The sequence below is a fragment of the Pinus tabuliformis genome, chromosome 6 (genome assembly GCF_031772625.1).
Source record: "Pinus tabuliformis cultivar Carrire ecotype Pingquan chromosome 6, CPIR1, whole genome shotgun sequence".
In the NCBI taxonomy this organism is placed as follows: Eukaryota; Viridiplantae; Streptophyta; class Pinopsida; order Pinales; family Pinaceae; genus Pinus; species Pinus tabuliformis.
This window is the reverse complement of record NC_142292.1, coordinates 601,795,788-601,809,441: the sequence shown is the minus strand read 5'-3', so window position 1 is coordinate 601,809,441 and position 13,654 is coordinate 601,795,788. Positions and strand designations below refer to the sequence as shown.

General features: G+C 40.9%; 1 pseudogene; it reads right to left on the bottom strand.

Moving 5' to 3' along the window:
- Positions 1 to 644: 644 nt before the first annotated feature.
- LOC149259989 (cell division cycle 20.2, cofactor of APC complex-like) overlaps positions 645 to 13,654 on the bottom strand; it is an 83,000-nt pseudogene continuing 69,990 nt past the window's right edge.

Here is a 13,654-nt window from a genome sequence, read left to right as displayed (position 1 = left end):
CTATGGTACAGAGTATATTCGCTACTCTTACCTGAGAAGATTACCCTTTCCATGTCAAACTTGTACATGTCCAGAACGACATCTCCATGTATAAATCACAAACCTCTTGATACACTAAAAATGAATTCATGAATGGTTAGAGAACTGGTATAAAGAAGGAAAAACAGTTATGTTAAACAAGATAGGTTTACAGTATCTTCTTTATTTATAATATTTTGAATGCAAGAAATTATTATTATACCATAGATAATACCCATGTGCTCATTCCTGAAGCGGAAAATATGCTTAACGAAACTGCTTGAAATACATGTTTAAAGCGCCAACCGCATCTTTACTCTTGGTCCTCTTTAAGGTATCAAGAGCTCCAAAGACTTACCAAATACAAAGGAAAGACTGTCATTGTGTCAACACAAAAACAAAGGAAAGAATGTCAGCACAAAAACAAAAACTTTCAACACAAAATCCATTTAATGATAGATCAATAGAATGAATACCTCTACCAGATGCAACATTCTATACGTGTGACATGTAAAGCTCTCTTATCTTAACCATATATGGATATTTCTATAAGGTCAGTTGGTTCAGGCTAAGTCCATGTGAGCAGATAATACCCTTGTGCTCATTCCTAAAGGAGGAAAATCTACTTAATGGATATGCGTGAGATACATGTTAAGAGCACCAGCCGCATCTTTACTCTTGGTCCACTTTAAGGTATCAGGATCTCCAAATACTTTCCAAAACCTAAGTCTCATCTCCTGCAGCTGATGCAATAGTGTACCCATCTGGACTCTGAAAATACTAAACAAAGCTGGAAAGACTGTCAACACAAACCCATTTAGCGATAGATCAATAGAATGAATAACTCTGCCAGATGTAATACTCTAGACATGTGACCAGCAAGCTCTTCTATCTTAACCATAGATGGATATTTCCATAAGGTTACTTGGTTCTGGCTAAATCCATGTGAACTCAATAGCTCACGCTCATGCTTATTCCATAATAATGAGCAAACTTGAGAGTGAGTGTCAACAGTATTTAGGCAAGCTCATGTATGAGTATTCCAAAATTTAATGCAGTGGTCATCACTACCTCCACCAGATGCCAAAAGATTGCTCTGGAAAGGGCACCATACCAAGGCTTTTACTGCAACAAAATGCTCATCAAGCCGGTGAAGATATTGGGTTGTAGAATTAGAGGATGACATGCTCTTGTCCCATACATGAAGTAAATTGTCATTCTCCCCACTTGTAATTTGTTGGACAGATATAGATCATTTCAAACCACACACTTCTTGCAAATGTCCTTTGTATGTTTGAACAATGGAATCATGGATGTGGACGTTGTGATTAAATATTAAACCATCAAGGCCACCAGTTGTAAGAATATAACCATTCCAAGAAAGTGCACCTACACAGGATTGGTGACCTTTCAAGGCTCTCGGCTATTGTTGGGCATGGGATCTCCCAAGGGTAGTTTTGGGGCTTAGAGCCAAGATTTTGGTCCAATTTTGTAATTCCAATGTAAAGACTCCACATTTTGTGGGCGCAAAGTGTGTAGTTGTTAAAGAGTCATAGGGTTGTCATCCCTTATTTTGATAATGTAATTTCAGCTGTAGAAGATCTACCCATGGTCCGCGGACCATGGGATTGTATAACTATAGCGAAGCTCTATGTAGTTAAGTCATCCAAAGAACAAGACAATGTCGAAGTAATGAAGATGTACGTGAGATAGCTCTGAAGTGTAAGTCTATTTTTTGGGTTGTAGTGTAGGTAGAGGCTTTGCAGCTGAGTGCACAGAGCTCTAGTAGTCCGCAACTGAGTGCGCGGACCCTTGCAACTAAGTGTGTAGGGCGAGTCGAGTCTGTAATAATCTAGAAGTATTAATAAAGAGAAGTTTTCTATCATTTATGCGTATTTATTTCCTATTTATCAATCTCTTATATCGGGTATGAATTTCACTTCTAATTCTTATATGATGCGCGAATGTTTATAATTGTATTGGTTAAGTGAATGCAAGTAAGAACATCTGTTTACGTGAAGCTAACTAAGATCTATTAATAAGATAAGTAAGATACTTAGGATAGTTTGGGGAAATGTCATAATTCACTGCCCTAGTAGCGCAAAAGCATATTAGCCCTTGGTTAGGGCTACGCAGAAGCAGATAGTAACACTTCGCAGATGTACTAAAGGGTGCAACATAGTGTGAAGCGACCTGCACGAAGGCAGGTATAGTTGGAATAAACCGACATGACTACAATCTCAAGGGTGCAGAAACTTGGTTCCAACATCCCCCCATACTGCTTCGAGTGAGACTTCAGTCCTCACTCCACGGGCTGATGCCGAAAGGGCCAGTAGTGTAGGGGTTTGTTTGGCTAACTAACACTGAACCTGGGTCAGGCCCCCTCAGGCTAACAGGTGGATGCCACTCGGCACAAAGAAGCGGTCTTGAAAGTGCGCCTACAGCCATGGATCAATGAGGCTTATAGAATTACAACCTCCATGGAAGCAAAGCTCACGCAACTACAAGCAACTCACGAGAGGATTCTGGAAGCGGCTCAATAGGAGCGATCACCGGACAACACGTGGAGGAAGTCCAGCAAGAAACCGCTCAGTACGCTATCGAACTTGCAGTGATCCAAACAGAGCTGGGAGGTATTCACGCTAAGATCTTCGCACCTGCAGAGTTACTCAAGGGAAAGTCACGATGTTTTTTTTGGGGGCCTATTTGGCACAGGATCCCCCAAGGGCATTTTTAGGGTTTAGAGCCCAGGTTTTGGTCCAATTTTGTAATTCCAATGTAAATACTCCACATTTTATGGGTGTAGAGTGCGTAGTTGTTAAAGAGTCTTAGGGTTGTCTGCCCTTATTTTGATAATGTAATGTCGGCTATAGAAGATCTACCCATGGTCCGCAAACCGTGGGATTGTATAAATAGAGTGAAGCTCTAAGTATTTAAGGCATCGAAGGAACAAGACAATGTCGAAGTAATGAAGATGTATGTGAGATAGCTCTGAAGTGTAAGTCTAAGTTTTGGGTCGTAGCATAGGTAGAGGCTTTGCAGCTGAGTGCGCATATGCCTAGTAGTCCGCAACTGAGTGCATGGACCCCTGCAGCTAAGTACGTAGGGCAAGTTGAGTCTGTAATCATCTGGAAGTATTAATAAAGTGAAGTTTTCTATCATTTCTGCATCTTTATTTCCTTTTTATGCCTCTGTTATATCAGGTGTGAATTTCACATGCTTATATGATGTGCGAATGTGTATAATTGTATTGGTTAAGTGAATGAAAGTAGGAACATATGTTTACGTGAAGCTAAATAAGATCTATTAATAAGATAAGTAAGATACTTAGCGTAGTTTGGGTAAATATCACAGTTCACTTCCCTAGTGGCATGAAAGCATCTCAGCCCCTGGTTAGGGTTACGCAGAAGCAGATAGTAACACTTTTCGAAGGTATTGAAGGGTGGAACAGAGCTCGAACCAACCTGTGCAGAGCCAGGTATACTTGGAATAAACCGACATCAGTACCATCTCAAGGGTGCGGAAACTTGGTTCCATCATCCCCCCATACTGCTTTGGGTGAGACTTTAGTCCGCGATTCACGAGCTGATGCCGAAAGGGCCAGTAGTGTAGGGATTTGTTTGGCTAACTAATGTTGAACCTGGGTTAGGCCCCCTCAAGCCAACAAATGGTTCCATTGCTGGGATTGGAATCTAGATAAGAGATGTGTGATGTCATATCATAGAATCCAACTAAGAAAGAAATAGAGGGCTGGTTGGATAGAAGAATTCATGAGTTCATGGTGTAGGAGAACAGAAATCCGTGACTATCTAAAGAACAATGGCTAGACAACTACCTGTATATGGAGATCCATGAAATCATTTTCACGTCCTTCCCTACTGAGCTATACGAGTGGATCACGAAGCTAGTAGCTAGCGAAGGAAGGTGGAAACTTGACAGTCCTATTGTGTGGATCCTAGAGCTAGTGTGAAGTTTGGAAGCATCGAAGGATAAGATCGCATGCACCGTCGATCATTGGCTCGATTGCATTATAGGAGGATTTGTTACTGAGTTCACGGTCGACACCTCAGTCAGCTATAACAAGGCTGAACAACTCTTTCTCAAAGGACTGTGAGGGAAGTACGTAAAATATTTGAATACTTGGATTAAAATGTTGTTGTGTGAAAAGTGGGTTATGTAGTTACCTTGATGTTTGGGGCTACGTGAAGCGGAAAGGTTTATATGAACGAAGGAAATAAGGGTCCAGAAAATAGCCCCTTGATTTCACCTCCGCGAGGGGATGAGGAAGGGCTCACAAAGGTCTCCCCGCGAAGTGCTATTCATTTGATAAGGAAAAGAATTCCATGAATCCCACCTTCACCCACACCACCACCGGATTCATCGCCATCGCCTCCAACTTCACCCGTACCAACTCCACCACCACCACGATTCAGTACGGAAAACACAGTGAAGTTAGCTATGTTCAAAGGTTTAGGAAATGAAGATCCAGACAAATTCTGGTTCATTGTAAGGGTTGTGTGGGAAGCGCAAGGTGTTACGAATGATGATATAAAGAAAGTGACACTAGTTAGCGCTCTATAGGACCATGCACTGACCTGGTATATTAAGTACTCCAACAATAACCTGAATGCAAGAGTCGCGGATATCCAAACAACACTAAATAGAGAATTTAGCAGGCATAAATTTGAAGCGCAGTCAATTGTGGGATTCAAAGAGATCATGATGCTACCATGCAAGACTCCTTGGGAGCTAGATTAGAGGCTGAAATGTATGATTCGTGAAGTGAATATGAATTTGACATATGGATAGCATCATGAGTGGTTTGTAGCTTCGCTAGTACCACATTTAAGGAGTGTGCTATCGGAGCAGAAGATAACAACTTAGGAAGAGGCCTTAGAGATTTCTCTGAGGGTACATGAGACCCTAATGGAAGATCCTAACCTAGGAGTTCAGTAGATCCATGTGTAGTTGAAGAATCTTTTCCTTGAGTTGCAAATCTTAAAGCAAGATAGGATGGTTCAACCAGAGGTACACAAAGAAGTGTGGTGTGTAAAATGCAAGAGTCAGGGTCATGACAAAGACCACTACCCGGTCTTTACAAATTACCTTGCAAGAGGGGGACCGATGCCTTTAAGGCCAGAAGCTCAAGTAGGACCTAGTGCAACACTTGCTTTGTGGTGCACTATCTGTCAAATAACAGGAAAACATGACACGGATAACTGCCACTTGTTACAGAAGTATATACAAACTTTGCCATAGTTGTTCTGCAACTTTTATAGGTTGGTGGGACATGACAAGCATACTTGTAAAAGCTATGAATTGATGATGGATAGAATGCATGCCTACAATGTTTAGGCCAAAACGTGGCCCCTTGACCAGAATGCAGGAATGGCGCAGACATGATTTCAGGGGCGCGGACGAGGCCGAGGCAGAGGAGGACCTAGTAAAGGTCGCAGACAGTTGATTTGCTACAATTTCGGAGGACCGAGACACTATGCGCACGATTGCACTAATCCAACACGCCTGTCATGTAAGTATTGCACATTGTTTGATCATGAGACAGAATATTGTCCTACACTGATAGCTAGGATATGTGACAAAGGGGTGCTACCACCTCCCCTAACTCAGAATCTATAGATGATAAGTTTTGAGCCGCGCGAGGAAGATCTGAATGTAAATATAGTGCTCCGAAGTGTAATCATGACGGGAGATGACAAGGGGAAATAGCTAGAAGACAGTACTTGGGTTCACAATGCCCTGGTGAAAGAAGTTGAGTTTGATTTCAAATGCGCTCAGGAAACCTTCATGGAAGCTAAGAAGAGCTTCGTTGAGGCCTCCACTTCAGGAAGCAAAGATAAGCCTGAGCCAGAGATGGACCCCTCTATACTCACGACTTTCCTGGAACCCTGCATGAAGTTACTACATGATAGTAGGGCTGTGAAAGGGTTACATGAACTTATCAATAGATGTGTTGGGACCTCGCTAGGTGAACCACGTGTAGTCCGCAATATCGGAAACCATAAGACAAGAACAGGGTGTGAATGAGACTCACCACGCAGATCGGAGAATACGAGATGGATCAAGTCATTCTGGATTTGGGATCAGATGCGAATGTTCTACCAAAACAGACATGCTAGCAAATGGGCAGACCTGCGCTGCAATGGTCTCAAATTTAGCTAAGGGTGGCGAATCAGTAGAAAATCATATCGATGGGGCGTTTGCAGGGAATAACCGTGGATATTGAGGGAGCGAGCATGCTTAGCAGATTTTGAAGTAATAGAGATTATTGATGACAACAATCCCTACCCTACGCTCCTCGGAATTGACTGGACTACTAATATGAACAGGGTAATCAATCTGAAGAAGTGGAAGATGATCTTTGAGAAGAAATCACTACGCATAATTATACCCCTAGACCCTGCCGAAGGATCACACTATACAGAATCGATCTGCAACTATGAGAGTGGTGATGATCTGGACTATATCTATAAGATAACAACACAATACCAAGACTGGGCGAATCCCACCGTGGATGGGCAGATTACATGGGAGCACAAGAGCTCTTGCATTTCGGATTCCAACAAAGAAATAGAATGATGGCAAAATAGGTTACATGAAGTAACTACGTTGAATTGCAATATGACGAGTAGGTTGCTACACTGCGTGTCATCAGAGGTAAGAAATTTGCCTATTTATGATGGACTGAATGACATCGATGTCTTCTTGGATGTGTTTGAAAGGTAGATTCCAGAAAAGCAACGCTTCCAGGCCTTCGACTGCGTACTGCATGCTACACCCACGATATGGTGGAGTACGCATAAATGAAGCTTTGAAGATTGGCACAAATGTAGGAGAATGATGCGAGTATGATTCAGGAAGCCTAAGATGCAACTGGCAGACAAGTATGATGGACAGGATGATCTGCACGTGCATCTGGCCAAGTGGACGTAGGCTTATGGAGAAAAGCCACAGCTTGAGTGGGTGCACCTATTCTATCATACCCTATATATTATACCAATGAACTGGTATATAGAAACAGAGCTCTGCCATGGGACAAGTGAATGGGATATCTTGTGCAAAGGATTCATGATGACCTTCAGTTTTGAGGATGGGTGGGATAGTATTGATGAAGCGCTACAAGAGGTAAAAGCAACCATCTTTAGGATACCACAGGAGCCTTTAGAGCTAATTCAGCATAAATGGGCTACTTAGCTTAGTCACGCACTAGAATGTTATAATGTAACTACTGAAGAGGAGGATGAGGATCTATGGAATATTAACATTCCAGAAACAGAAGGCCACCGCCAGGTTCAAGGACCACAGATTGAGAACCTTGATATAACCGCACCGGTGAAAATCAAGCAGGTGAACATTGGTATGGAGGAAGAACCCAAATTTGCAAATATCATAGAATACTGGGATGACAAAATGGTGGATAAGGTCATTGAGTTACTCCATGAATATCATGACTTATTCTCGACCAAGTTTACGGATTTGAAAGGAATAATCAGAGATTTAGGAGTAATGAAGATCACGTTAAAATCTGATGCGAAGCCAGTTAAGCAGAGGTGTTATAGACATATTTGGGCACTGTAACCCCAATCACATATGTCCATAAACCAAGGGCTTCTAAACCCCTAAAAGTGTTTTTTCATACCCTAAAGGAACAAGGTCAGCTGATTACATCATTTCCCAGAAGTTCTCCCTGAAAAACTACTCAAAACTAGTCAAAATTGGACCATACAGACTGCTCCATGCTGAGGGTGTGATGCATCTCACTTGTTACACACAGGGGGTGCGATGCATACTAAAAATCCCTTCTATAGGGTGCGATGAGTAAGAGCAGACAAATGGCAGAAGCAGTTTGCTAGGTGGAAACTCAAAGAATCTTCTAGAAACTGCTCATATGACACTTGCCTCTCTGAATTTGCCCAGGGATGAGTAAGAGATCATGAAATCTCCAAGTGGAACCAAGAACTATTAGTGAAATGACACTAATAAAAATCCCAGAAGCTGACTCACTCTCCTGCAAACATCTATATATGGATCCCTCATCCTAGAGATCCAAAGGCTGGAATTTTGCAATTTGTAAGGAGGTCCTGTTGGTTTCTCTTTGAAGACATTGTATTGTTGGGTGATTTTGATTTGTATGAGGTGAAGAGGGCTTTCATGTTGGGAGGATGATGCTGGATCAGACAGCTTGGTTGTAATCCTCTCTTCTACTACTTCTATCAATAAAGCTATTTGAGTTTTCCTCCATATGCTTGTATATCTCTGAATCTTGTATTTGTATATGCATTTGTATGGTTAATCTACATCTGATCCTACATTGTTTATGGTTATAGATCTCTATTCTTTGATGGTATTTTGTTGCCTTGACTCTATAGGTGTTCTTTGAAGCAAGACAAGTGAGAAAGGAGTGGCGAAAGCTCTATCAAAGGAGAGAGGGAACAAGCAAGGAGACTAACGAAAGACTGAAGTTGGTACTCTCTACTTCTCTATCATCTATCTCTCATAAAGGAAAACACAAGTAACTTTAGTTTGTTTGTTTCTAAGATAGCTACCCATCTTAGTGGGACTAGCAGCTCTGAATGGACACTAGTTTTCCTGATAACAAAATGGCGACTCCACTAGGGAGCGAATAGTTTGTTTGTTTTGTTACTGTTGTTTACTTTATAAACCACAGACGGAGCCTGAAGTTAAGCCAGCTAGCCTTCGAACTGCTTTTGCTATGCAACTGCAAAGTAGATCAACGCTGCTTTAGTCAATCTCTAGGTTGGTTTATGAACTGAACATCTAACTTGGAAACATCCTAAGTGCCCTGGCGATAGCTCAAATAACCTCATTAGATCAACCCATATACTTTGTGTTTACTGACTATCATTAGCTCAACCTAAACCCCCTGAACTTAGCTGCAAACTGTGAGTGAAAACCAAGCTCAATCTCATCCCTGGACCATCGCACTGTCTCTCATTAGAAATCTGGATGCATCGCACCTCCCATGTGTTGCAGGTGAGATGCATCCCTGTTTCCCTATGTTACAGGTGCGATGATCGAGTAAGATTGTTTCTGCCACCAGATTTTGGTTTTTTATTCATTGTCTTCAGCTTTATTCAATAGTTTTGCTGTCTATGATCAATATATCACCATCGAAACCATCTTCCTTTGCATTATTCAGCCTCCACTGATAAGGAATTGTGAATGTTTTTTTATGTATTCTTCATAATTTACAGTTCTCCTTTGCAAATAGTAGCTTAATCGAATTGTCGTCTTTTGATTTGAAAGTGTCGCAAGTGTCATTTTTAGTCAAGAAAAAGAGTGTCATAAAACATTCCTCTTTTAGATAGTTGATTACACTTTTGCCATTGTATTTGATTTGAATTAATAGTATTTCAAGTGTCGAAAGAAATTTTAAATTCGAAATCACAAAGTGTAATCTTAGTCTTCCTTTCGTTTTTTTTGGATTCAAAATCACAAAGTGTCCTCTTAGTCTTCCTTTTGTTTTTTTGAATTCGTAATCGCAAAGTGTTGTCTTAGCCTTCCTTTCTTTTTTTGAAGAGAAAATTGTTAGTATTGTCTCTTTGAAAGAAGATAGTTCAGATCTGTACTTAGTTTTCTTTTGTCATTCTCACATTAAGGAAACTGAAAAACAATACATGCATGTGCATTTGCATTTAGACTACATGCTGAAATTGATTTAGGAAAAGTGCATCTAGTGTGTGCTCTCTGCTCTATGTTGAAAGAATTTCATTTCTCTTTCCTTACTAGCTAGGATTTTCATTGAAAAAGGAAAGTAAACGAATGTTTATCATCTTAGATTGCATATTTAGGAATTGTATATCTACATCACGCAGTGAACCTTAAAGGAAAACTTCTTAAGAAAGATCACCTGTAAAATAAACCTCAATGAACATAAAAACTCTTTGGAACCTAATGCACAACATCTAGAAGTCTAGGCTAGAGATGTATTCCGACATCGTAAAGCTTGGTAACTATCACTTTCATCGTAGGTTGGGTGATTCCTCCTCTTTGAGACAACAAGTGCTAGTATAGACTTGTGCTCCCACGTACTGTCGAGTATATATTGGGAGACCACAATAGGCTACATCCTTTATCCTTAGGAAGCTGTGTATGTCGCCCTATCGATCATAATGCATTGAACACAGCATTTGGGAAGATTGACTGCCATACCGTAAAAAGTATTATGTATTTTTGCGATTTGTTTGGTAATCCCTCTATCTAGATTTCCAGAGAAGTAACTTTCATTCCTTTTTAGACTCCTTAAAAGAAAAGGTCCATCTAAGCACTTGTCACTTCAGGCTCATTAAAAATTGAAGGTGACTAGAGTCATCTTTAGCTTTTTGTCGATTCTTAAAAATTTAAAAAGCAAGTTGTGTCAAAGAGTCATAAAATTTATTTTAATTGAAATAACGTCACTGTTCCCTCGCTGGTCTTAGGTTGAGAAAATGGAGTCTACCAATCAACGATTTCCCCTTGGGGGAGATCCTAGTCCTTTCTCCTTTTTGGGGGATGTTGGTGCTCCACACATGGCTACATTGTCCCTTCCGAGACTCATAGTTGGCCTGTCAGTATGGCTTTTCTTGACCTCTGTCATTCAAAACACCGCAATTCCTCAGCAATCAAATTAGCAACCAGATGATACTGAAGTTTCTCCCCAACTTCTACTTCATTTGTTTCTCCCTCTCCTTCTTCCTCTTCGCATGGTGAAGCTAGTAACTCTAAAAACCAAGTAACTAAGAAGAAGAAGAAAGGGAAGGAGAAGAAGAAGAAGAAGCCAATGGTGAAAGGGCGCAACCATGCATCGTCTAATGAAAATCCACACATTGGACCTTCCAAACCTAAATCTCCATGTGTCATTTTCAAGGGAGACCACTATCATTGAGATTTTCCTTGCATCCCACGGATCTTGAAGGACTGGTCTCCCCGCTTGCACATTCCAGTGTCTTCAACCTCTGATGATCATGTTGAGAGCACACCATCAACTAGTGAAAACGAAGCCAATGGAAAGAAAGGAAGATCTAAATTTCCTTGTAGACTATGTGAAGGTGATCATTCCCTCCACCGTTGTCCTTTCCTGGACGAAGCTAAAATGGTCTTGGATAACCGTCCTGCTTCACCGCAGCGACTTCCTCCTAGATACAAGAAATTCTTGCCGAGTCCATTGCTAGTTGAAAATCCGACTAACACACCGTTGTTGTCGATCGAAGAACCTATCATTGGAGATAAACCCTCTGAGTCCACACTGGACCAAAGTCAACAGGTCAAGATGGCAGTCGACCCAATCTTGTCTTCAAAAGGTCCACCTTCAGATGATACTGTCACCAAAGAGAATGAGAACGACACTGTTCAAATTATTTTCATTAACATAGAATCCGATGAACATGGGGGAAATCTACCCATTCCTTTACCGCAGGAAGGAAGTTCATTAGAGATTTATCCGACCGTTTATTTGGTCCCTCCTCCAAGCAATCTAGTTGTTTCCTTCGATTGGAATCTACTAGGGAGACCCCGCCTACCATCTATGTACCATTCTGAATCATAATACAAGCTTACAAAATGATCATGGTTGCTACTATCATAGATGAAGGGGCTTATGTGAGTATCCTTTCCTCAACTACTTGGAAAGTGCTTGGTTCACCATCCCTTCTGCCTGAGATTCGAAATCTGGCAGGCTTCAACAAATGAACCAGTCGACCGTTAGGGATCCTTCCAAATTTGCCTATAACTTTGAGAAGGAAAATCATTCATCTAAATGTGATGGTAGTCCAAGGGCCTCTAGATTACAATCTACTCCTTGGGCGTGACTACATTTATAGCATGGGAGCTATTGTTTCCTCACTCTTTCAAGTGATGTGTTTTCTGCATGAAGGCAGAGTGGTCCACCTAGTTTATCAGCTTCCATTCCTTGGTTCAAACATAACTATTAGTCAAATGCCATCCCTAACTAGTCTTTCTGTACAAGGAATGTCTCATCAATCTCCAGTTTGTCCCCCTGATGAGAGTGAGTGATTCAGTGATTGTGACTGAAACCTAGGGGGCATGCACCCTGGTCTGCTTCGGCAGGAAAACCCCAAATATAAAGTAGGTTTCTGTGTAGGAATATGACTAGTCTGACTCCCCTGTCCGTTTAGGAAAATGGAAGTAGACTGAAAAAGGATTCCCCCGTCAAAGGTTATGTGATTGGCACTGACAACAATCACCTTTGTCCATTTCGATGGACAAAGCCAAATAAGTGTTTTGTCTACTACACAGTTGGAACAATCTTGCTAATGCAAGAACTTCTGTATGGTAACTTGGAAACTCTACTTCGTTATACCTGGGGGCATGCAAACCTTTTTGCATGCAAGTGAAAAATGACCCTTTGTTTTCTTAGTTTGTAGCTTCTTAGCCCTTTAAACTCATAGTTGGTCATTCCTAGCTTGCATACGAAAACCTCCAAAGCAAAGTTTCGAATGGGGCAAGCTCCCTAAAAAATGAACCTATCAATGAGACATCCTTATTATATGACTGGTACAAGCAGTTATATGCAAAGTTCAAGCTCGTTAAAAAATAATCCTAGCAATGAGCAAATGTTCCCCCAGAGTTCAAGCTCATTAAAAAATGAACCCACCTTCGGTAAATAACTATTGCGATCGCATAATTATCAGCTTTTGAACCCTGGTCGTGTTCTTACCATCACCTCCACTCTTTTTTAGCCGATAATACGCCTCCATTTGATTGTTTACCCTTTTGAGGAACAACTGCGACGAGTGATTCTATTAGCCACCTTCTTTACACTGTCGTGATTGAAATGTTCCAAACCTTACCTGGAACAAATTGCTATCCAAAAACATCACTCATTCCTCAAAAAACGAGTCTCGTTTAAGCTCTTTTCATCTGACTCGTAAAATATGAAAATATTGCCGAGAAATTGGCCTCTCCAGCTCGTTAAAGTGATCAGAAGTGCCATCCCTTCTCTAGATTTTAATCTTTTTGGCCCTGAGGGATCATTACACAAAAAGATTGAGTGCTTGTCTTGTTCGGCTCATTAAAACTATCGAAAATTCATCCCTTTTGTATTATTTTATACTTTTTCGAACTTAAGGGACTATATTATGAAAAAGGACTACTAGAGTTTCCTTTCCGTCTCTTTTTAGACTCTCTAAAATTGAAAAAGACCGAGTTATCTTTGTCATTAAACTCGTTAAAACAATAGCGACAAACTTGTCCATGCAGACAAGAGCAAGTTTCACTGTCGCTAGGCTCGTTAAAACATAGTGACAGGTTTGCCTGAACGGAAAATTATAGAACAAGCATATGTTATCCTCCTTAAGCTTGACAAAAATAAAGAGGTACTGGTCAGCAATGACTAGGGAAAAAGGGAAGAAAACTTGAATAACTTCATTGGTAGCAGGTCGCTCTTGAACATGACACTTTCACTCCATCACCATGATTGAGTCGGATTGGGTTATTCCATTCACCGGTCATATCACCATTGGTCCACTGTACCATCCATTTTGGGGTTAACGCTACCAATACATTTCAATGTCGCCGATATGTTCAAGAGAAGTTGTTCAGAGAATTCACCAACATAGCTAACGCCTCATTCGCTGCAATACCTTAACGCTCCATTTTT